Genomic DNA, 26,395 nt, shown 5'->3' with positions numbered 1-26,395 from the left:
ATTGACGTTATACGTCGGATGTTTTGGAATTAAGCATCATCGGTTGTCTCTGGGAAGTGAATTAATTCAGTCACCGCACAGCGTTGACGACTAAGTTTAACGCCGAGAGATTGTTAGACAAAGACAATAACGGCAAACGGAGAAACTCAATGATATAAATAATAATTCATTATCTGGCGCAGCTGCTATACAATGCAATGACCAAATAGGAAAAATCTGCCAGACATTATGTTTACTTTTCTTATCAGATGGGAAACATTACTTGCATAATAATTAATGGTGATGATTCAGTTTCTGGTTCCACGGTGTATCAATTTACATGAATAACGACAAGATAACCTCAGAAACACGTTGGTATTAGAACAGGTAATTCAATATAGCTCTTAAAATTGCTGTTATTTGAACGTACAGTGCATATTCTTCAGTAATGAAACTACCATAAAATAATTATATTTATCAGATACTTATTCTTTCATAAAATCAATAATAAATATCTGAGACAACCGGGAATATTTTTTATTTATTTATTTTTTATTTTTTTTTTGGAAACGTCGTCAATGAAATTTTTAGTTAAGAAGTCCTACTTAGAGGTATAGTTCTGCAGAGTATCAGTTAATGTTGTTTTTGATGAAGCTGGCCTTATGCAGGCACGGGCTCTTACTCACAGAGCAGCCCGTAGAATCATTTAAGATTTTAAGTTTTATTTGAAAACCTATTGCTTAAATTCACAACCAAAATCAGGTATATAGTGCTGCGTAATGTTTTTGTTAGAAATTTGACGTTCCGTGCTAAATAAAATATCTTGAACAGTGAATCAGAAATTCCCAATGATGAATTCTGGTAACTTTTTACGCTTGGACAATAAAATCTTGTATATAATATTGGTCATACTTTTGTTTTAATAAGCAGGATATTGCGGTCTAAAAACCACAATAATACTGAATTGAGAAAACTTGGCTGCAAGTTTTCTATTATTACTAACTGACGTAAGTGCATGTTTGACTATATAACAGCCTATCAGGACATTTGGCAATATGTAGTGCCTCCCCTCTATGTGAAAATATTGTATACGTGTATTGATCAAGTTTAACTTCCATCACTGAACGTAAATTATATTATTTAAGAACTTCGTTTACATCTAGAACACATGAGATGAAGAACTTTGAGTTGAATTTTGGTGTGTTGGTCATTTCCAGGAAACCAGTATGGGTGGATTTCGTCTCAGTCTGATCTAAAAATGATCTAGCGTTGCATTAATTAAAATCTTGCGATTACTGGTCAGAGGTATATTTCGTTCATTATCCACTGACATTGTTAATAGATAAGACTGCATTTTGAGAATACCTTTCATTAAATAATAGAATTCATGGAGAAAATAAGAACACGGATGCATCTATTTTAGGATCTTGGTTAGAAATTTGTTAATTGATGCGAATTGTTACCATTGAATAAAAAATATATATACATATTGGGTTATGTGAGAAACTGTCGGTTACTTGTATATATGGAAAATATAACTATAAAACATTTCATCTTGATTTGGTATACTAACTCATCATAAACATTTTATAAACATATTATTGGGGTATGTGAGAAATTCCAGGTTACAGGTATACTTATAAAATATAATTATAAAGCATTTTATCTTGATTTGGTGTACAAACTCATCATAAACAGTTTATATACATATTATTGGGGTATGGGAGAAACTGCCGGTTACTGGCATATATAGGAAAATATAATTTTAAAGCATTTTATCTTGATTTCATGTACTAACTCAGCATGAACAGTTTATCCCAAAACGGGCCTTTTTCGTTATTCTAAGCCTCGTAGCTCGATATTTCAGTCTCGTCCTGCGCTAAATTCGATCGACAGATGTCGATGACCAGCAGAAAAGCTTCAAATCTTCGGTGCAATGTATTTCCGCTTTTCCTAAAGGAAAAACACACACACACACACACACACACACACACGAATGAAGTGGGGGATAATCGAAAAAAAAAAAAACTTTTTGAATGAATCCCTGTAAGAAGAAGAAGACATGACACAGTGTGAGGGATGCTGGCCGAGGGAGAAAAGACCTCATCTCGGCATGCGTGTTTCGAGGCGAGTGTAGTACTAGTGATGCTGATTCTGGAAGCTGCGTTCTCTGGTGATGTGTCGCGCAGATGCCAGGCGCTCGGATTGGTTTCTCTCTCTCTCTCTCTCTCTCGCTGTAGTTTTTGGCCTCACTCAAGATAAACAGTTATAGTATTAGAAAATCATAAAACATACAAAAGGGAGGCAGCGAAGGTGTGGTGGTGGTGGCTCTGTCTGTGTGGTGTATGTCTGTATGTGTGTGTGTGTGTATGTCTGTCTGTCTGTATGCGCGTGGGATAAACGTAGCAGAGCAGCAGCGCCACCCAACCCGAATCTCCTCCCACTCGGGGACGCATCCGGCGGCGATTGGTTGCCCGCCAGATGCTGTGGGCGGGGCGCCGTGCCATGGGCGGGATGGGGCGTGCAGCGACACACAGAAGGGTGAAGTCGTTGCGGTAGCTGTGCGGGGACTCATCAGGGAGAGTGTGGGTTACCCTGGGCCCGGTGTCGGAGGGTTCGCGTTACGTGCTGTGTACTGTGTATATGTGTATGTGTGTGCGCGCGGTGTGGTGTGGTGTGGCGCGCGCCCGCTCTCTCTCTCTCTCTCTCTCTCTCTCCCCACGTGTTTCCCTCTTTAGCTAGGCGCACCTCGACTTCCTGAGCATCGAGTCCGCTCTTTTCCGACGGTTTTCACATGGGCGTCGGCTGAATGATGCCCTGCGCCCCCCTCATGAAGCCGAAACTCGGCTTCTCCATCGAGTCGCTGGTGGGCGGGAAGGTGGACTCTGAGGGCAGCAGGAGAGGGTCGCCGCCGCTGGCCGACACCTGCAGTGACAGAGGCGTTTCCCCTCCGATCTCCATGCCGCCCTCGCCCGTGTCGCCGGGCCCTCCCGCCTTCAGCGACCTGAGGGCGCCCCTGGCCATGAGGGCGCTCCTCGAAGACGCTAACGGCGGCAACAAGCCGCTACAGCCCATCCAGAGGCCGCAGCCGATCAACGGAGCGACGCAGAGGCCCTCGCAGGAGGTCAGCCTCCCGCCCTCGCTGCTGGCGGCGGCCAAGTTGCCCACCGGGTTTCCTCACGCCCTTCTGCCGCCTCACCTCAACCTGGCCGCGCTGTCGCCGCAGCTGCAGGGCCTGCCCGCGGCGTTCCCGCCCCAACTCAATCCTCTCATGATGGGGGCCAGCGTGCCCGGCATCGGAGGGCACCTTCCACGGGAATACCCTCTGTACCCGTGGCTGCTCTCGCGACACGGAAGAGTCTTCCCACACGGATTGCCAAGTGAGTAACGTCGCGTTCTTATTGTGTGTTGCTGTGAATCCTCGTCACTATGAATGAGCCCTTCTGGAAACGTCTCACCTCTAGGCTTGGAAATTGGGTTGCCTATTGAAAATGGGTTCATGCAATGAATAAAAAAATGCCATCAGGCTTGAGAGTTCGACCCCATAACCGTCTTAATATACGAAAGATTTGAAGGGGGGTGGGTTCTTCGCAAAGACCCCCCCTCGTACGAAACATCATTCCCATGTAACGAAATACTATTAACCAGCAATACCACCTCGACGCAACGAAATCCGGCATAATAAACCTCACCTTTTACCCGCCCTTCTTTCCTCCATTACCCTGTACCACCGAGACGGTGGACAATAAGTCTCATTGTTCGAGCAACCCTTCCTTTAACACCTCACCCCTTCGGTGGTGAACCTGGGTGGTGAACCTCCCCACCCAAACCCCAATTTGCCCTTGCCCCCCCCTCCCTTCCCTCCCTCCGTCCTCCTGTTCTTCCTCCTCTCCAACCTCCTCCCCCCCGGCTCTGCATTCCCCCTGGAGGCTAAAAGAGCCCGAGGGGTGTTAATGGAACCCAAGACCCTTATCAAATACGTGATTGTGAACGATTACCCGGCATGAGTGTGTGTGTGTGTGAAGCAGATGATCTGATCTGGTGATTTCCCTTTTTGGTTGATGCCTTTCTCTGGCGTTATGCTCAATGCTCTGTGATCATGACAGTTTTGAAGTGATTCAAATATTCCAGGCTCTCTGACAAAATTGTTTTTTTTTTCTTTTATCTACAGAAGATTGATTTAAATAGGCTCTTGCCAACGCTGATAACAAATATTCCAGGCTCTGACGAAATTCAGTTTTTTTTTTTTTTTATCTACAGAAGATTGAATTAAATAGGTTCTTGCCAGCGCTGATAACCCTTGCATATATGATGATCAGCATCAAACTGCATTTGGCAAAAGAATTATTTAAATAGGCTCTTACCATTGCTGATATAATCCCTGCATATAAAGATCAGCATCAAACTTCATTTCAGATTGCGCCATACTAGCACTAGCACCTTCTGGTCTAAGTTCGTGAAACGTGCACGTATAAGGTATACATCTCTCATTTATGCATAATGGTAGTTACTAGGACTAGCACCTTCTGGTCTAAGTTCACGAAACGTCCACGAAGACACATCTCTCATTTATACATAATGGCAGTGACTAGGACTAGCCCTTCTGATCTAAATTCACGAAACGTCCACGAAGTACACATTTCTCTTTTATACATTTGAGTAGTAATGGCGGTTTTCCTTACCGATGAATGAGAAATAGCGTTAATTCACCTGGCGGAATAGATGAAAGGTGTTAGGGTCGATGAAACGTTAGAGAAGAGCACCTGTGCCTCACCATCATCCCCTGAGGGACGAACGATTTCCCTCACGAAGGCGATAATGACACATCAAACGAGACAGAGAAAAAAAAATATTGTGTAATCTGAGTTATGGATTGTACATCACGGGGTATGACTGTGTTTTACCATTGATCACCGAAATTACACTTTACTGATGGAAATTTATCTCGGTAATCGAAGAGAGCTGGCGTGGCTCGGAGCCCAAGAAACACAGATGTTATTGTTGTGTTATATTCTCTTATTGTCGCGTTATTTCTCGCTCCTGGTAATGCCTTTTTCGCTCGTTGGAAGATCATCACTATCATCATCATCATCATCATCATTATTAATATAATTGTAATCCTTGGAGCTGACCTTGTCCCCAATGTTGCGAAATGTTCAGACGTGGCCCACCCATCTATCAATTCATGACGCCAAATTTAACATATTTTCGTGGTAGTTGAAGAGCATAACTTCCCGTGCTGGCAAATGCTGGTAAATGTTGTTTGGCAGATGTATGAAAGGGAGTTCATTGTTATTATATTCAATTTTCGTTTGGTTAATACTAAAACCTATGAGAAACCGCAAGAAAACACCATTTTTTTATGTTTACTTGAAACTGCATTTTTTTTTAAATCACTATCCTAGAGAACAATTTTATTTCATGAATGTATATATAGAATTATTAAAACTAGAATAATAATAATAAAATAATAATAATAATTAATAATAATAATAATGAATAATATAATAATAATAATAATAATAATAATAATAAGTAATAATAATAATGTATCAAGACCTGAAAGCAGAAATAAGGATATGGGATATGCCAGTGGAAATTGTACCCATAATCATAGTGGCACTATAGGCACGATCCCAAGATCCCTGAAGAGAAACCTGGAAAAACTAGATGCCGAAGTAGCTCCAGGAATCACGCAGAAGAGTGTGTGTCCCCGGAAACAGCGACCATAGTGGGAAAAGTGATGGACTCCTAGGAGGCAGGATTCAACTCGTTGCCCCACACCATAAAAACCACACAGTCGATTAGGATGAATGTGATAGACAACGGCCCCCCCCCCTCCCACCTCCCCCAAAAATATACAATAATAATAAAAATATAATAATAATAATATGTGAATACCACAGGAAAATGATAGGCAGAAATCCAAGCGCTTTCGTCTTTACTAATACATGGTCTTAGTAAAGACAAAAGCACTTGGATTTCTGCCTATCATTTTCCTGTGGTATTCGCTTATTTAATGAAGTCACGTGCATCTACTGTGATTTTTTAAGCATATATATATGTATATATATATATATATAAATATATATATATATTATATACAATATATATATTATATAATATATATATATTATTATATAACATATTATTATTATTATTATTATTATTATTATTATTATTATTATTATTATTATTATTATTATTATTATTATCACTTTGCAAAAATTCCCTTGTATCTTTATTTTATTTTTCAGAATCGACAGCTGTAAAACAGCTGTCGATTCTGAAAAATAAAATAAAGATACAAGGGATATAACGTTAACCGAGATGTTATATATATATATATATATGCCACTGTTGGCCCTGTTATCATAACACGTACCATCAGTTTTATTGGTGTATTGATATTTTATCATCTTTTATTATAATTCCTTCTACCACACCTGTGGTAATCACCATATTATTCGTTATGACCTTTTCCTGATGCTTGGCCTGTTTTTATTTCTAATCCTTCTTAAACTCATCACTTTTCCTCATTTATTATCATTAGCAGAACTTTTCAAAGAAGAAGAAAGCCATGTTTGAAAACTATTTCAGAAACAATAAAGATAAACTAATAAATCAAATAATATCAAAAAGACACCACAGCTGACAAATGCTTAGTTTGATATCGATTTCAATTTATTTGTTAGCAAAGATTTTTTGAGAATTATTCATCGCCTGCATAAACGCCACGAACTTTAACTTGGCATCTCATTAAATAAAAGATTTTTATTCTGATAAAAGTTTTTTTCTTTTTTGAGCGACCGCGAAGAGGAATTTAAAGTTGGAAATTTATCAGTCATTTGTTATTACTTTTTTTTTTTATTTTCAGCGTTGCATTTATGTTTTGATAGAAATGGTGACATATGATGACGCTAGCATCACTATTTTTCTCCTTTTGTATTATAAAGCCCCGGGATCTGGGAGCAAGAGCCCGTTCCGGCTAAAGGCTGGCTAAAACCAAAACAACAACATTTTCACAAAATGGCAAATTTTATCTATATGTCTCCTTTTTCGATTACCACTAAGTACTATCGCATCATAAAGTCCTAACAATTCCCAGGCTCATCCTCATTGTGGTACAAATTTTGGGACTTATAACTCGTGTAATCAAGACATCATAAATAGATGCTAAAATTCTTTTAAGTTTTGTCAACATTCTTAGCAACCACTGTAATGCAGCTATTTGTAACAGCCCTTAGAAATTACACTATCATTATTATTATTATTATTATTATTATTATTATTATTATTATTATTATTATTATTATTATTATTATTATCAAAAATAATGGCTATTTTAGCCGCGCTTATTTTCTGTAGAAATTTCTCTATTCTTCTTATTACTGACTTTTCTTCTGTACTCAAATTGGCCAATAAAACGCCAAATGGAGGATTCATGTAAAAAATGTGGTATTCGTTTTAATAGCCAATTTGATTACGGAACAAAAGTTAGTAATAAGAAGAATCGAGAAACTTCTATACAAAATAAACACGGCAATTATTTACAATAAAAACCTGTATTAATGAAGGTCTTCTTCCAGCATATTATTATTATTATTATTATTATTATTATTATTATTATTATTATTATTATTATTATTATTATTATTATTATTATTATTATTATCATTATTATTATTATTGTTATTATTATTCATATACTCAACAGTAACAGTTAACTCTTAACAATACTTTTGGGTAAGGGCTACTGAACAGATATCTAGAAATTCCAATGAAAACATTATAAGGCTTTTGCATATAAAGCTTTAATTTGAACAAAATCATCAACAGGCTTTGCTGAGCATTACCAAGTGGTGATTACCTTCAATGAATTTTATTACTATCTGTGCTAGCATTCTAGTTATATATTGCCTTCAAAATAATCCTGTACACGTAACAAACTTTTACATTGTACCTGTGAGATGAATTTAAAAAATCACATTGTTAAGTTTTATACATGTTATGTTATATATTTTGCTATAAGATGACTATAATATGAGATAGTTCGTATCAATTGTTGATAGTTTTACAAAATATATTTCTTTTTACCCTTTCAGTAAATTTCCAAGAAGATTAAAAACCAATTATCTTTGAAAGACAATCAATTAAGTGTGGGAACATTATATGCAGAGCAACGATCACTTACAGTCACACACAAACGTAAATTATATATGTATATATATATATATATATATATATATATATATATATATATATATATATATATATATATATATATATATATACTATATGATATAATATATATATATATATATATATAGTATATATATATATATATATATCTATATATATATATATATATCAAATAAATATATTATAGTATATATAGATATATATATATATATATATATATATAGATATATATATATATATATATATATATATATATATATATAAATAAAGTATATGGGTGTTTCCGTTTCCAAAGTAGCGGTGCTGACAACTGCACTTAATTAACGTTAACCATGTTATAGTGGTACTGAGATATATATAAAGGACGTGTTTGATTATATTACCCCGCTTGTGTTATTGGGGGGAACCACAGGCCTGTAGGATCTCAGGAAGCGAAGGATCCCGGAGGTGAACGAAAACCAAATGAGCTCAATATCAGCTTGTAGAGCTAGACGTCCGTACAGCTTCCTTGGAGAAGGCGATCTGAATAATTATGCTTTTTGATCGAAGATATTACCGCAGTACCCGACAGTTCTTTAAAAAATACTGGGCTGACGTCTAGAGTATGTATAGATCCTGAGTAAAACCATTTAATAGTTCCATGAGTTTATTGTAAATAGAATATATTTTCAGGACATTTCGTCCTAGTTTCGTTGTGGATAACCTAGAGTAAAACCATTAGTTCCAGGATTATATTGTGAATAAAATACATTTCCGAGACATTTCGTCCTAGTTTGTTGTGGAAAACACACGCATTTTATAGGGTACTGGATTTCTCTAACCTTTTTTGCGATTTTCTTTTAGTAAAGATATATTTTCGGAAAATTTTGTCTAGTGCATAACACCCGTACTTCATAGGAGATTGGATTTCTCTAACTTTTTTTGCGAATTTCATTTAGTAAATAAAATTATTTTCGGGACATTTCGTCCTAGTTTCGTTTTGGAAAACACACATGCGTTATAGGAGACCGGAATTCTCTAAACTTTTTGCGAATTTTGGTTTTATTTTTGTAGCGAGCAAAGAAAGAGTCGTTTGCAGATTGGGTATAAGCACACGATACCGCACTTGCGGTAACTACCGAATGAAGGTGGATAGAATATTACAATAGAATATAAAATGACGAAATAAAAGATATACTCATAACGTACGAAACACTTTCAGCAGTGGAGTAACGGAGGCATTCAAAGTTGGAGCAACGTAAATTTCCATGTAAGTAACTAATCGGAAGAGAGACATAACAGCTATTAAACGAAAATAAACAGAATATGGATTTTATAGATAAAATAAAAATAGGGAACAAAAGTGGAACATGTCTCGTATTGGAAGAAGAAATTCACGAGTGATTGAAATGGAAGGATGATTTAACAGTTAACACCCGAACCAACGGTATTAATTATCAAATGAAAATAAACAACTTATAAAAATACATAACGAAAATATTCAAAGCTGGAAAACCTCTATATACAGCATTTGAAGCCCCTGGCCGTAGAAGAGGCCACAGAGGTGAGGATAGGAACCGCCCGCGGTACCTGATTGTTGCGGCGACCGAGATTGTGGAACCGCCACTTAAAAAGAGTCGGGGGGGAGGGGGGGGGGGGGGGGGGATGAATTATGCGACACTTCCTGTGCTCGCACAGGTGAAGTTGTCCCGAGGTTTTTATCGGCAGCGCTAATTAAATTCATCATTCCGGTGATTGTTGAGAGAGTAACTAGTCAATTATTTTCTCCTTTATTTCTATTATTACGTTATTTTCACCCTCTTTGAGCTGCGTTCAGCCTACGTTTTGCTTGACTCTTGCTCTCATACTAATCATGGGTTTCGGTCTGTAATTTAACGTCATTCTCATGCATTCATTTTTTGAACATTTAAAAAATTAATGTTACCATCACCTTATTAAAGGGGAAAATAAGTTTCCCTTCAGTACCAAAAGCAGATGCACGATGTCGGTATTAAAGTCATTCTCATACATTTGTTTTCTGGGACATTTTAAAGAATTAATGTCACCATCACCTTAATATCAAAAGGGAAAATAAGTTTCCCTTCAGTATCAAAAGCAGATGCACGATATCGGTATTCACTGTTTGCTTAGAATAGACAGTCACAATGGCTTCACAGGCAGCTATCGTAACCGTATTAACTAACATGAATGTAGAATGAAGTGTTTCATGACGTAATTAATATATAAAACTAACCCTATGCCATTATTGTGGGGGAATACTTACATACACATTTACGAGTAGAAGTAAGACTTTAGGTCTTTTAAGACTTTACTGAAACCTGCGTACTTTTATGGCCTTAGAATCAAGTACATAATATGAAGGATTCGTCGATCCTTGCCAAATAGCAAATTGATATTTAGGGTCGCGATCAATTGGATCTGACGTAAATAACAAGAGCCGTTTATTTTGGATTGATTAGAAAAAATGAATGGATTAATAAATGAAAGAACTTGCTGACCACAAGATTACAAATTTATTTAATTCCCCTTTACTCATTCAGTGGCCGTGATAGTCAATATACATCTAGGAATTAAAAAGGTTCGTACGTAAGTCAGGCTTCACCCAAAAGTAGCCGGGCCATATTTTTCCTGAAGTTGTGATAGGAACAGCAATTACAAGGTTGATTTTCCAAAATGTCTGACATTTTTTCATTAATCATGCAAGGCAGTTCTTGTACTTTTTTTTCTGCGATATCGAGTGATGAGTGGTAGTAAAATGGATCGAATTTTGCTTATTAAAGACAGTTAAACATTCCTATTTGCATAATGATATAGAAGAATTCTCCTCACCGCCAAGAACTTACAGATGTATATATTAGAATAAAAAGCTGTAATGGGTGTAAAGAACTTACCTGCAACCTGTAGGATTTAGAGGCACTGTAATCAAGTTCTTAAATTTTCAATTCTCTCTCTCTCTCTCTCTCTCTCTCTCTCTCTCTCTCTCTCTCAGTTCACTAACTCAGGGTCCTACGTAATTTCTCAAACCGGACGAAGTGAGACACTATAGGCGCGTTCCGTAAAATCAACTAGGCTGAATTCGCTTTAAACAGTCAGTTATGTACTTAGTGGTTAGTCTACATTTGTGGGTCGCAGCTATGAGGGATGCTAAAAAATGTGTGTTCCTTACTTCGTCGAAATGTATATAATCAGAACGGGAAGGCCTCGGCGAGGTAACTATTCATTAGATATTCGGCATTCTCTCTCTCTCTCTCTCTCTCTCTCTCTCTCTCTCTCTCTCTCTCTCATTCTTACGATCTCCTTTTGTTAAGACGATAAATCTGTCATATCTCAACGGAACAAACCAATATCTTCCTCACCCACTCAAAGGGTGACTATTCTATTTATCTACTTATTTATTTTTTACTTATCTTCCATTTTTTATTTCAGTTTTAATAAAAGCAAGCAGATAAGTGTCAGAGCTGCCCGCGAGATTTATAGTTGCTTGTATATCCTATTAATTGTGCAAAAGTGTTACAACTCTTTAAGTCATTTAGCGTTATAGAAATATACAAAATAGATCAAACTTTTCAATAAATCATTTGAGGTTAAAAGTCGCGTATGAGAAAAGTTCTGACTTTACGGTTTGTTTTTAAGCTTGATTTATTATTATTATTATTTTTTTGTGACCTGGTTAAAGAGCAGGTGTTCATATCAAACATAAATGTAATGTAGTGACATTATCCTGGCAGTATTAAATGATTTTTTTTCCTTGCATGTGTAAGTTATTTATTAATAATTTATTAACATGCGGCCGATGCCAGGTATCGTAAGGAATTTATTCATTTTCGTGATACAGAAGTTACTGTACAAATCTTGGAGGGAAAAAAATCAAGGAGGAAATCTGCTAAAAAAGAAAAAAAAAAGTGAAACGGGAAAATATCAGCTTATTCTTATTTCAGCGTAATTAGCGATTCATCACTCGGCTATATTCAGGCGACAAAGAATTCAGTCATTCGTTAACCCAAAGCGGAACAAATACTTCTGTATTACACGTTGTCGGCAAGGTCTAATTATATCTATTTTTCATCAGAAATGATTACTTTTTGTCTGTACAGTATGTTAAATAAGAGCTAACTGCGATGGTAATCTGTTTTCGCTGAGATTTCGCTTCTATATTCATTTGTATAGTTTTGACATTTTTTGAAGACATTTTGGAAAAGATTGACAGTTTAAGTGGCAGTATTAGTAAATATGCAGTAGTGTTTAGTGCAGTAGTAACAGTATAGTTTTTATTAGCTTTGCGAGTAGTGATTGCTAAAGCAACAGTTATTGTACAGGTTTGTTACGCGTCGAAAATCGGCATCGTTTTCAATCATTGCAATATGCAATTTCTTATTACCAGTCACGTCGACTGCACACAGCGATCAGAGGAAACGATTTTGAATCAAATATTGCCTTTGAATTTGCAACATCATATTTCTACTCTCAAATTTATTTAGATTTCTATTATTACCAATAAAAAAATGGAGGTTTTCAATGATTCTTGAATGATAAATTTTGGGAGAACAGAAACATCAATCTAAGAATATACTCGGAGGTTTTATAATGTAACAAAGCTTCGTTACCACGACCGAATAAATGCAAAACAAGTTGTGTAACTTTAAGCAATACGGAATTCTTTAGTTTTTATGTTCGCTCCGTCGTTCGCATAAAAAAGTTCCTTCTGACGAAGAAGCCCTGAAAGTAACACAGGGAGGACCTGTATGTATCCTGTACTATTGTTACTATTCTTCTTAAAAGATCATTGGCAAATGCTGATGAACTTAGGTCTAACTTTATTATTTTCATTCAGGAAGTTCTTTCGGTATCTTAGAGTTCCAGAATCAATCATCATTTTTATTCAGGAGTTTCGTTCGGTATCTTAGAGTTTCAGATGGAGTAGAGGATTAAGAGTTTTCTACAACGAGAGAGAGAGAGAGAGAGAGAGAGAGAGGAGAGAGAGAGAGCAGGTTAAAGACGGTAAGACTGTCTCCTTCGTTAAAAGGCATATCACTCTGAAAGGAGAGGTTTCAGAGCAACCTCTTCCTTCTTTTTTTAGAAATAATTGCACCCATTGTTGTCAGCTTGATTTAGACCCTAGGTCGGACTATTTATTAAGGCTTCAAAACAATGCTAATGACAACTATTTGCGCTTTTACATAACTGGGCTATTGTTTGCAATCTCTGGTCTTGAAGAAGGCTTTTGTGTGTTTTCAAATGGACCTTTTTAACAGGTCACTCGCTCGCAGTTATTGTATTGTACCTTCTACTATTCAGCTCCATTGTGTATGATCTCTCTCTCTCTCTCTCTCTCTCTCTCTCTCACACACACACACACACACCACACACATCCACATACACACACATGCAATAAAAATTATTCAATAAATCAGTTTTTCAGATCCATTGTGCATGATCTCTCTCTCTCTCTCTCTCTCTCTCTCTCTCTCTCTCTCTCACACACACACACACACACACACACACATACACACAAACACACACAAACACACACTCACAAATTGAAGAAAATGATTCAATAAATCAGTTCGGTTAAATATCCTGACTCTCTTTCCCTCTCTTGTTTGTCTAAAACTTACACGTATACATATATACACACTTCAAAAAATTATCTATTGCATCTTCTTCTTGTTAGTTTCGGGCTCTCTCTTTGCCTTTATCTCTCACACGCAACACACACACACACACACACACACATGCACGCAAACGTAGTCTCATACACATATCAATGACCTGTTATACCTGGCAGCTTCAACTGTCTGTCGTAATATGGACTCATATACATTACTTTATCTTTCATACATGAATACATTCAGGAAGTAGAGAATTAAGTGAGGCATCATTATCAGAAGAAGAAGGTAAAGCACAAGTAAGGATTTTTTCTTCTTCAAAATTATCAGAATTTATCATAATGATGATGATAGGTTTGTAGATTATATATTAATTATTACTAATAAGATTATTATTATTAATATTATTAAAGAAGAATGCAGTTTTTTCCTTCAAAATTAACAGAATTGATCATAATGATGACGATGGGTTTGTAGATTTTATTATTATTATTATTATTATTATTATTATTATTATTATTATTATTATTATTATTATTATTATTATTATTATTATTATTATTATTATTATTATTATTATTATTATTATTATTAAAAAAATCCTCATAGCAGCACGAGTCTTCAAATGGAGAAACAAATCCAGTTATGTAAATGTACATATATATGTACATTTACATATCTGTGGATTTATTATTATTATTATTATTATTTATATTATTATTATTATTATTATTAATGAATTCACAATCTAGTCGAAAACAGTTTATGTACTAAAAATCAACAATATATAGCCAACTGATTGCTATGTAAACTACCAAAGCAAAGGCTTTCCAACACCTGGGAAATCCTCTGATGTTGCATTTTACATAGTAATATAGTTTACTAAACAATTGTGGATTTTTATTACACAAATTATTATTATTATTATTGTTATTATTTTTCTTTTCTATCACAGCCATCCTATTCGACTGGAAGGTTTTCATAGTGTGGGGTTCCAGGTTGCATCCTGCCTCCTTAGGAGTCCATCATTTTTCTCACTATTATTATTATTATTATTATTATTATTATTATTTATTATTATATTATTATTATTATTATTATTATTATATTATTATCATCGCCTGCTAGTGTCGCAATGCCCTGAACTTTAAAAGTTTTTGTGATCGAAATCCAACTGTATCTCATTTGATAACTAAGGCAAAACCAGTAAACTGATCTGGGGAAATCTTTTCTTTCATTTACCGGCGAGATAAGAGTCCACTTGTCTGTAGGTTGCTGTCACAAACATTTTTGTGAAAGACCTATCGTTTCCTTTAGGGCGTCAAACGTCATGCTATTGATGTCGAGTCAACTGTTCCAACATTGATAACAGTGATCCCGTGTTTCTACTTCGAAAGTAAGATTTATGAGAGCATCAATCATCGTTGATGATCGCAACGATTATGTTATTATCATTTTTGAGAGATTAAAATAAAACAGAAAACTAGAATGGTGTGAAGCTAATAATGGATGCTAGTTATTATCATTTTTGAGATATTAAAATAAAATAGAAAACTACAAAGGTGTGGAGTAAATAATGGATTCTCTAGCTATTATCATTTTTGTGATACTAAAATAAAACAGAAAACTATAAAGGTGTGAAGCTAATAATATATTCTAGTTATTATCATTCTTGAGAGATTAAAATAAACCAGAAAACCATTAAAGTGTGAAGCTAATATTGGAATCGAGCTATTATCACTTTTGAGATATTAAAATAAAACAGAAATCTATAAAAGTGTGAAGCTAACAATAGATCCTACCAACTGATAAACAAAAACATACAAAACGAGAGTGAAGAGTTGATAATAAAAAATGTATAACTTAAAAAAACAAAAAATCAAGATATACAAGATAATCTGTACGCCAAGCGCATCTAATCTTCATGACGCTTAAGATATCGGTATCGGTAATCGTAATACAGTGAATAAAATTCTAAGACGTTTTCTACCGATTCGATATATATATATATATAATAATATATATATATATATATATATATATATATATATGTATATATAAAGATATAGATTATTGTAATGTGTAAACGTTAATAAGTGAGGCCATCTTTATCAGGATCTTTAGAGCACTTAAGTATCTAATCAGATATTGTCAATTTTTTTCGGAGTTAATGATCAAAGCTGTCGAGGACCAAGTTGATAGATAGGTGAAATCAATCAATCAATTTCCCTCGTCCTACGATTAAACAAAATGATTGTCTGTTCCTTTCAGCGATTGATTTTCTGTCAATAAAAATCGACACTGTAAAGTCTGTGCACTTTAACAGTAAGCCATTGCTCAGTAAGGCTTGATTATTTTTATCCCATTAATATCGATTATGCATTTTTGAAAATGGATTGATATCATCTCTCTCCTATATACTTATGCAGCCATTTATTTTAAGACGGACTGTGTAAGTGCAACTTATGTTGCTCCTGAAGTGTAAGAAATGTCAATGGTTTAGAGTTTTGATTCTAATGAATGATAAACAGTAAAATACGGCATCAATATCTCTATAGGTCTATAGAAGAGGATCATTCACTTCTAAAGAAAAAGCATCTCAAAATAATTAGGATGAGTTCGGGTTCCATCATTATCGCTGAAGTCTACCACAACGTTTTGTTGCGCTCTAAATTTACGTTTCTCCATGAATTTCTTTGCACTGTTATTTTCTTACACTTAACGATTCGCTTCGTCTCTGCTTTCACTTCTTTGCGTCCATCTAATGTATTTGTTTATCTGCGGATTCCTTTTCCCATCGTTTCTCCCAACAAATGAATAAGACAATGAGAAGCTGATGGTTGGAGGAGAACAAAACTACTACAGGAAGACGTCGCTTAAACAGCCCAATACATAACTAATGGCCCCCGAGTGGGTGGGAACTCCCCCGACACCTTCTAATGTTGCAAACAATGAGCTCGGAAAATGAGGATGGAAAGACTAAGAGAGAGAGATGAACTGGAATGGTGGGATAAGGGAGGGGGTTCAGAAGGGAGGGAAAGGCAGGGTGTAGGGAGGGAGGGGAAGGAAGTTTGTGTGTTTACATCTTCCGCTAACGAGGCCTAATTACCGGTTGCCGATGAGACGAAATGCATACATTAGTTTGTTTGTGCCTCTACTTTGTGTTTGTTTAAGCAATTTAACCCTGGACCATTTTGACACTTGGGTTGGTGTAATCTCCGTTTAAATAGAGGTCTTTTTTTTTCTTCTTCTTCTTTTTTCCCCTTCCCTTTTTTTCTTGTTCGAGTTCTGTGTACTAGGTGGAATTTTCGCAAACGGCTGTCGACGCAAAGCGCCCCTGAGGTTGGGGGGATAGGGGGCCCGGGGGGGTGGGGGGTGGGGGGCTGGGTCCAGGATTACACTTAGAATCCCACAATGGTTTTGCACCCATGTGATTTCGCAGCTTTTTCGTGTGATTTAGGACGAGAGCAAATCGACGAAATATGTAAAAGAAGCGGCGAGTTCATCATCGTATGGGAGACTCCATTCACTGCTCTGGGATGAAGTAACGTTTTGTCTAGAAAGTTTAAATGTCGACTAATTACTTAGCTGCTCAAAGAGAAATTGACAAATTTATTTCAAGTTACAATTACTGTAGGTCTGGGGGTGATTATCCAATAATTATTCTGAGATGAGGCAGTTCTGACGTAGAAAATTTTAATGTTGACATGTTTTGTCCGTAATGCGAAAGTAGCGTCTGTTGTGTACTACAGTTTCCCGCTAAATTGCTTAAGAGAGTTAAAAAAAAGTATATCTCAGTTGAACCAGACCACTGAGCTGAGTATCAGCTCTCCTAGGGCTGACCCGAATGATTAGATATTTTTTTAACGTAGCTAGGAACCAATTGGTTACTTAGCAACGGGACCTACACTTTCTGTGGGATCCGAACCACATTATATCGAGAAATGAATTTCTAATCACCAGAATTACACTAGTCTAATTCCGCGTTGGCAGAGCCGAGAATCGAACTCTGGACTACCGAATCGGTAGGCGAGCACGTAACCCACTCGTCCAACGAGGGAGATTATGTGATAGGTCGACCATTTTTCCTGGAATAATTATTTAAGTCGAATGAAACCCTACGGGCTGCTGCTGTATGAGCAAGAGCCCGTGCTGGCATAAGACCAGCTTAATCTCAAACAACATCTAATGACAGTGATCAGCTTCTATCCACACGCCAGGCCTGATATCTCCACGAATTATTTTTTTTATTAATTTTAAACCGAAGATTATTTCCTATGCTGTGATATCCAGCTGAACGTATTGTAAACGGATTCTGAAAGAGCAAGAAAGAGCAACAAAATTCTGTTATCAAGAACAAAACCGACCGCGTAATCATGTATGACCGTTTATTGATATGGAGAAAATGTAATGATAAATGACGTCTTGAATTATGCGCTATCGAAACTGCAACAGGAAAATCATCATCGGAACTTCCTTTCACTTTTTTGCAATGATGGACGATGCATATTACTTGAAGAATTATTCTCGCAGCCTTTAATTGACTACCTTCTCTTGAGGCTTCGCGGTTTTTAAAATATTCCTTCTCTGCGGTTTTCATAGGAAGACTTATTATCATAACATTTAATTTACTGCCGTCTTATTGAAGCCTTGTGGTTTTTAAAGAATTCAAATTCTGCTTTTTCTGATATGATTTATGTGTTCGCGGTCTTACTTAATTCAATATTTGCTTTGTCTCGGCCGAATTTGATTATTTGTGAGTTTAAATGTTTCCTGTCCGCATTCAGTTTGTTGCGTTTGCGCGCTCATGGCTTTTGCAAATTCAGCTTCTGCAGTACTTTCTTTTGATTTATGCGTTCGCGGCTTTTTGGAATTCAATTCCCGCGATACTTCGTTGCCTCGACGAGTTCTAAAAGCATTCACTGGAAAATTAAACGTATGACTAAGTTCCTTTGAATTTTTTTTTTCTTTTTTGTCAAATTTTTATGAATTTCATTTTTCTCCATGAAAATCCGACTTCTTCGCTTTAGCTGTTCACATCTGACCACGATTCGCATTTTCGTCATCACCAGAGTCGCTGTTATGGGTATCGAAGTTAGGATGTAAAGTAGTAGGATTAGTATTAAGAAAATAAGTGGCAGGTAATCGCCGAGCACTTTAGCTAACTTAATCGCATTTGCCTCTGATCAGATCAGGCTTTAACCCTGACCAAACTATTCACGTGATTGTCTCCTCTCCCTCATCAGTTCTCATTTATCGAAATTCCCAGATACGATGAGGGAATGATTAGCAATCAAAATTTCCAGTGATTTTTAATCTCTCTCTCTCTCTCTCTCTCTCTCTCTCTCTCTCTCTCTCTCTCTCTCTCTCTTTTAGGCATGAAGCTAATTATTCAAACATACTGTTCGTACATTTTGTGGATATGAATGTTACGTGCTAGTTATGCACATGAATTGAAAAAATACCATCGCATCCTTCGAGACTAAGAATAAGTTCGTTCCCTTATAATATTGCTTCGCGCATGCGCAGAAAAGGCCATTGGGTTACTCGTCCCATTGTCCTAAGCCAGGAGTGTCAAACTCAAATCCTTTCGAGGGCCAATTATGCACTTGGTTACGGTCTCCAGGGCCATCAAAGATTTGGTAATTACTTATTTCTTATTTATTAAGGTTTGCAATAAAAAAAGCCTTATTGCCAGCAATTATAATATGAAATAAATTATAAATTATTGTCATATGAATGAAAGGTAAAACTCATGTCTCGTTTTAGCAGTTTAGTAACTTAAATTTTCCTTGGTTCTAACAGTTATAGTAGCTCGAGTCGAAAAATCCCTTGGCAACTCGCGGGCCACTTAAAACCATCTCGCGGGCCATGAGTTTGACACCCTTGTCCTAAGCACTAAAAAGATATATTCAGATTATCTCTATATCTGTCAAGAATTTTTCTTATAACATATGATTTTACTATTCACATCATTCAAGCATAAAACATTCGATCTACGTATTTTGAATCAATTTTTCACTCCGTGGTAAGTATACGAAGGTTAGTTCCTTCATCGAGAGACCTTGGGATTAGCCTATCTGCATCAAAATGGTCCAGATATGTCATTAAAAGAATAATTACAATAAATTGCAAGTTGCCGGTAAATTGGGACATCCAGTTTCGAAACCTTACTTGAAAATAATCATTACAACAAACGAGAGAGAGAGAGAGAGAGAGAGAGAGAGAGAGAGAGAGAGAGAGAGAGAGAGAGAGAGAGAGAAAATTTATGAATGCAGTTTCAAAACTCTTAATTTAGGTAAATCATAGCAAGCGTCTACAATGAACAACAAATTATGCCTTCCGTTTTACTTCTAAATCAACACTACTTTTTCTGGCGATTTTGTGAACTTCGTCATTTTTCCAAACAATCTGATAATGAGGGCATTTCAAAGTCACTTGCGAAAAGATTAGAGAAAAGGTAACAGACTAACATTTACATGCTATCTTCAAGAAGTCTCAGATATTAAACCAAATAATGTTCCTCCTTCTCATCAGGTCTGAATCAGTCACTGATGTTGCTTTTCGCTATGATGAGCTAACGGCTTATTTTGGGAATTGATGATTAATGTTAGTTTAGACGTCAGTTCACGATATAATATCAGTCATTCAGTCTCTGATAATCGAAAGCCCTTTCCTTGTAAATCAGACCAAGCCAGGTGACCTGATAAATGACTCTGCGAAGAACAGAAAATCTAAGGCATATGTCTTTGCGGAAATTAGAAGCTTAAGTATAAGTATCTGAAAATTCCTACTCATATTTCGCTTGCGTGAATGAGAAGTATAAGTATCTGAAAATTCCTACCCATATTTCACTCTTCCTGAATTTTGCAATCGATAATCCCACACGAGTACGAAGGTTTGCTTCATATGACATCGGTCCCACTAATATATTGTTTTCTTAGGTATCGATAAAGCATATTCAAAGTCAGCGCCATCGAGATATGAAGTTAAAATAGAAAAATATTGTTTTTTTTTTTTGTCTCATTCCCCTCTGTACTATTACGCACAATTTTACCGATAAATAACATTTGTCCTCGTTATGAAGTAGGTTGATACGTTTCGGAATTTTATCAGAGGATGCTGTCATGATTTTCTGTGAAATTCAGTCGAGTATAATTAAGGACCAACGAGCAATTGAGTTTGTACTACTGAAAAGAATGAAATGTTTTTATATCAGCTCATTTCCCGTACAGTTAACTTGCATTTCGGGAGCGTTCTGTCGCTATCTCGAGTTGTTCGGCCTTAATATTCATAAAGAGGTATTAGGGACCTTGCTATTCGAACACCTGCGTCAGCAGCAACCTTCACGAAGGAGATGACGATGGGGATCGTTGAGTTTTTACCAGTTGATAAGATGAAAATTAATATGCAACGTTGAAACCAGCGTATAAAATGTGATTCTACGTCAGGTAATATTTGGGTTCAGCGATGAATTGTATTTCTGTTGACATTGTACGTAGTAATCGCCATAACTTCCCCCCCCCCCACCCCCTCTCGCTCGATCTCTCTCTCTCTCTCTCTCTCTCTCTCTCTCTCTCTTTTCCAGTCGTAGACGCTTTATCTCTCGTATACGCATTCTCTCAGAATTTCTTCTCTCTCTCTCTCTCTCTCTCTCTCTCTCTCTCTCTCTCTCTCTCTCTCTCAGAATTTCTTTACTCAAACACGTTCTCTCTCTCTCTCTCTCAGTCAAATATAAAGACACTCGGGGCTCATTTGTCACGAATCAAGCCGCACAAAGTCATCCTTCAGACCCACCTAATCTCAGCCAGTCGCCGAAATACGCTCGTCGAGGCCAATTACGGAGGTCATCAACCAAGCAAATGCTCCCCCACCAGAAGTGACAAAGTAGGTGTAATTGCTACGTGTGGCCCCTGCTAATGGGAGACACATTCTTCCGGAAATTGTGTTTGCTGTAAAGTATGAAATATCAATGATGACTCCTGGGAGAGACGCCCAGAGCTCTAGAGTATATAGACCAGTGTGGTTCCCAACCTTTGGCACTTTGAGGAACACCCTCGAGACAATTTTTATCATCCCAAGGAACCCCAATATATATATATATATATATATATATATATATATATATATATATATTATATATATATATATATATATATATATTAGGGGTTCATTTTAGGCCATGAGAAAAAATTGTCTGGCGGGTTCCTCAAAGTCCAAAATTGTTTTCCTCAGTTTTACTAAAGGTAAGTTATTTACAAATGCTTACTTACTATATATTATATATATCTATATAGATATATATATATATAATATATATATATATATATATATATATATATACACACATATATATAAAAGTATGCATATGTAATACTACCTTAGTAAAACTGAAGACAAAAATATGTTAGGGAAAAAAGTTATAGGCCTACGATTTCTCACGGCATGTTTAACTAATTAAGAAAAACAACATAGTAAAAAATAATTAAATAAAACATGAATTCTCACGGTTGGGAATGGCTGGTATAGACGATCATATATATAGAGGTCTGGTTAGAGGTCTGGCCCTTCTCCGCCGAGCATAGTAACGTGCAAGAGGAATAAGTTTTATTATAGATGATAATGATAATAATTATCATAATAACTAGATGAATAAGTTTTATTATGGAATATAATGATAATAATTATCATAATAACTAGAGGAATAAGTTTTATTATAGATAATAATGATCATAATTATCTTTATTAAAAGTAATGGCTACTTCAGGAGCGTTACATTTGTAGAGATTCTTCTCTATTTTCCGAAAATAGAGAAGAATCTATGCAAGTGTAAAGCTGCTGAAGTAGCCATTACTTTTAATAAAGTATGCTTGAGAGAGGGTCTGCTTCCTAAGACGTAATTACCATAATAACTAGCGGCGTGTCACATTAAATGCAATGGACGAAAAAAATTGCAGTACTGAATTTCTAGGAAAATATGAGGGACGTGAAAAATCGTGCTGTGAACTCCATATTACAGACTAATTCGCTTCATTGTTTCTTTTCATTGAGTGGTCATTCAGCGTCATTAAGAATGATTTTTCATTATACATTATAAAATTCATATTAAACATGAATTTGCTTCGCTGCTTTTTCATATCGTGGTCATTCAACATGGCTAAGAATGATTTTTCATTGTAAGTTATATTCTTACGGAAAGGACACTGCTTGCAGTGACAAAGCAAGTGCAAGAATGCGTTCGATACTGTTCGTTGGTAATGCACAAAAAAAAAATATGACGATGTAGCTTTTGTGTGTGTGTGTGTGTGTGTGTGTGTGTGTGCATCGTGGAAACCGCTAGGTAGACGCTTGCATTTTTCCTGTGATTTTATCCATCAAGTTATCATCTACATACACAAATATGTTATTTAAAAAAAGCTTTAAAACTCTTAGAACTTCAAATATAAGAATATAATGCTGGAAATGTCTTTTATCTTCTTTTTATACGATTTATTGGTAGACCACCTCTTCCCTTCCTCCGCAACTCTAACGCTTTCTGGTCTGGAATTGATAAGAGTATTAAAATGCCATGTCCATCGGCCTTTACAAAAACCTACCGGCAGAAATGCGAACTAGCGAGTATTGTATGCTTACGTTTCCCCTGTATAACCTCCTCTCTTTGGTTTTAATTAAACATTGTTCTGCTTTAGATTTCAAGCGAACTATTAACACTTCATGTCTGTTCTGTTCTGTCTTCGCTACACAAATCAAGAATCTTTAACCTACGGAGGTAAGAGACGCCATCCTTTTATGATATATTTACTTTGCTGAAACCCATTACAAAAGGGCTTCCTATCAGCCTTTATCAAACTAGATAACAATTGTTTTGAAGTCCTTGCACTTTTATGTTACAGATTTGTATTATCAAAGTATTTTATCGTACATTCGCTTGAAGCTGGCTACCCTATTTGTTAAAAAAGATCTCGCACCTCAATGACACTTGCTGTCTGGATTCTCTGAGTCTAGACATGTGACTCATTGAAATAACAATGATAATGATAGTAACAGCAGTAACATCAACTGAATACCAAACGCAAGTATACAGATAAACCCTTACTGACCGCTTCAGTGGCGTGATCGGTATGATCTGAGCCTGCCACCTCGGTGGCCGCGAGTTCGATACTCGGGCATTCAACTGAGGGGTCAGAGATGTGTATTTCTGGTGATAGAAGTTCACTATCGACGTGGTTTGGGAGTCACGTAAAGCCGTTGGTCCCGTTGCTGAATAACCACTGGTTCCGTGCAACGTAAAATCACCATACAAACAAACAAACACACGGATAAAACCTTACCCCCTTCGGCTCCCATACACACACACACACACACGCACCGGGTCCCAACATCCCGTCACTTCTGCGCATCAGTTTTTACTCTTACTGTACTAGTGTGGGAGTCACGAACTCGAGAATCAACGCGTTCTGTCTGTCCGTTCATAGCACGCGCGGTCAGGATGCGAAATTCTTTGCGTTTTTCCGTGTTTTGTTCTTATAGAGCAGGGTCTGTCGTCACTTACGTTGATAAAAACTCAGCTCTCACCGATGCAAGAGAAACCATGCCAGTCTCGATGGTTTCCGTTTACATTAAATAATGTATTTTGGTGTACAGTTAGCCTTTACATAACTTAAATGTAAGTATGGTATGCATCATTGACATGTCAATCGCCTTATAAATAAATGTGTCAGTCGTAAGATTTACCCTTTTACTGCTAGCCTAGACTTACAGCGATATTTCCTGTAAGATTACCTTCTTTTAACTTTAACCCTGAGAATTCCCTCGTTTTTTAAAGTCTACCAGTTAATCATAATTTTCTTACCCTTATACACTATAATTCAGCAGAGACAATAAATTGTAACGTGTTCCCCCTTCTTATGATTATAATTGACATGGGAGTCGTAATAACCCGGTTATACTCGTAGGTCACCAGGTACATATGGTAATTTAGCACCATCCCATTACGATCTCTTTGACAGGTGATCAGGTGTCCTGGTTTTAAGGTGCATTTGTATTTTTCGTACGGGTTGTTTAATGTTTTCGTTCTTAGCAAACTATACTTTTCTCACCAATGGCCAGTTAACTCGATGCTCCTGTAATTAGGGTTATTTCAGTATATCAGGGAATCTGATTCCATTACCTGTCCAAGAACTGGTAAATGATGCTAATCAAAGGAGGAAATTATGATGCCGATAATGAGCATCAAGAAGGAGAGAGAGAACCTCCGATATAAGAGGAAATACAGAGAGGCGCCATCACTATTATTATTATTATTATTATTATTATTATTATTATTAGTTATTATTATTATATAATCATTGTTGTTGTTGTTGTTATTGTTGTTGTACAAATGATTAAATATGATGATGATAATAATAAGTAATAAAATAATAATAATAAATAATAATAATAAGAATAAGAATAATAATAATAAGAATAATATTAAAATTAATTACGTTATTGATGTTATTATTATTATTATTATTATTATTATTATTCATTATTATTATTATTATTATTATTATTCATTTCTGTGTATTTTTTTTTGCTATATCACAGCCCTCCAATTCGACTGGGTGGTATGTAGTGTGGGGTTCCAGGTTGCATCCTGCACCTCCTTAGGAGTCCATCACTTTCTTACTATGTGCGCCGTTTCTAGGGTCACACTCTTCTGCATGAGTCCCTGGAGCTACTTCAGCGTCTAGTTTTTCTAGATTCCTTCAGGATCTTGGGATCTTGCCTAGTGCTCCTATGATTATAGGTACAATGGGGGCCACTGCCATAAGCTATTCATATCCTTCTTGATTGATTGATTGATACTATATTAATCTAGCATAGCGACCATATCCTTCTTATTTCTATTTTCAGATCTTGATACTTATCCATTTTTCCCTCTCTTTCTCTTCAACTCTGGTGTCCCATGGCTATTGCGACATCAATGAGTGATACTTTCTTCTTGACTTTTGTCAATCAACGTCACGTGTGTCTTATTTGCACGTATCACCCTATCCGTTCTGATACCATAGTCCCAGAGGATCTTTGTCTGATCGTTTTCTATCACTCCCAGGTTGGTGCTCGTACCACTTATTACTGCAATGTAGCTGATGTTTCTTGCACAGGCTCCAGTGGAGGGCTTTTGCCACTGAATCATGCCTCTTTTGTACTGGTTCTGTGCAAGTGCGGGATTCGCTTGCTATGTGGTTTATGGTTTCATTTTTCGTATTGCACTTCCTACATATGGGAAAGTGTTATTTCCGTCTATCGTTCTTGGAACATATCTGGTTCTTATTATTATTATTATTATTATTATTATTATTATTATTATTATTTTATTATTATTTTATTATTATTTATTATTATTATTTTTCCATCGAAGGAACAACAGAAAATCCGTAGACCACAGAGGGCTAAATCGAGATGCAAATACCACAATTAATGTGGTATTATAATAATAATGATAAAAATGCTTCGTGTAAGACTGGCAGTTTGTATGTGACCGATCTTATATTAGTGTGCCTTCTAATTTGGTATATAAATCTCTTCGCTTTCAGCCAATTTGAGAAGTCGCGGTCTAAAGC

General features: G+C 36.3%; 1 pseudogene; it reads left to right on the top strand.

Annotated features, from left to right (window-relative positions):
- Nucleotides 1-2,284: 2,284 nt before the first annotated feature.
- The window catches only part of LOC135207036 (homeotic protein empty spiracles-like), a 54,997-nt pseudogene continuing 30,886 nt past the window's right edge, over nucleotides 2,285-26,395 (top strand).

Source organism: Macrobrachium nipponense, chromosome 31 (genome assembly GCF_015104395.2).
Source record: "Macrobrachium nipponense isolate FS-2020 chromosome 31, ASM1510439v2, whole genome shotgun sequence".
Taxonomy (NCBI): Eukaryota; Metazoa; Arthropoda; class Malacostraca; order Decapoda; family Palaemonidae; genus Macrobrachium; species Macrobrachium nipponense.
Note: the sequence above shows the minus strand (reverse complement) of the source record. Positions and strands in the feature narration are given on the sequence as shown.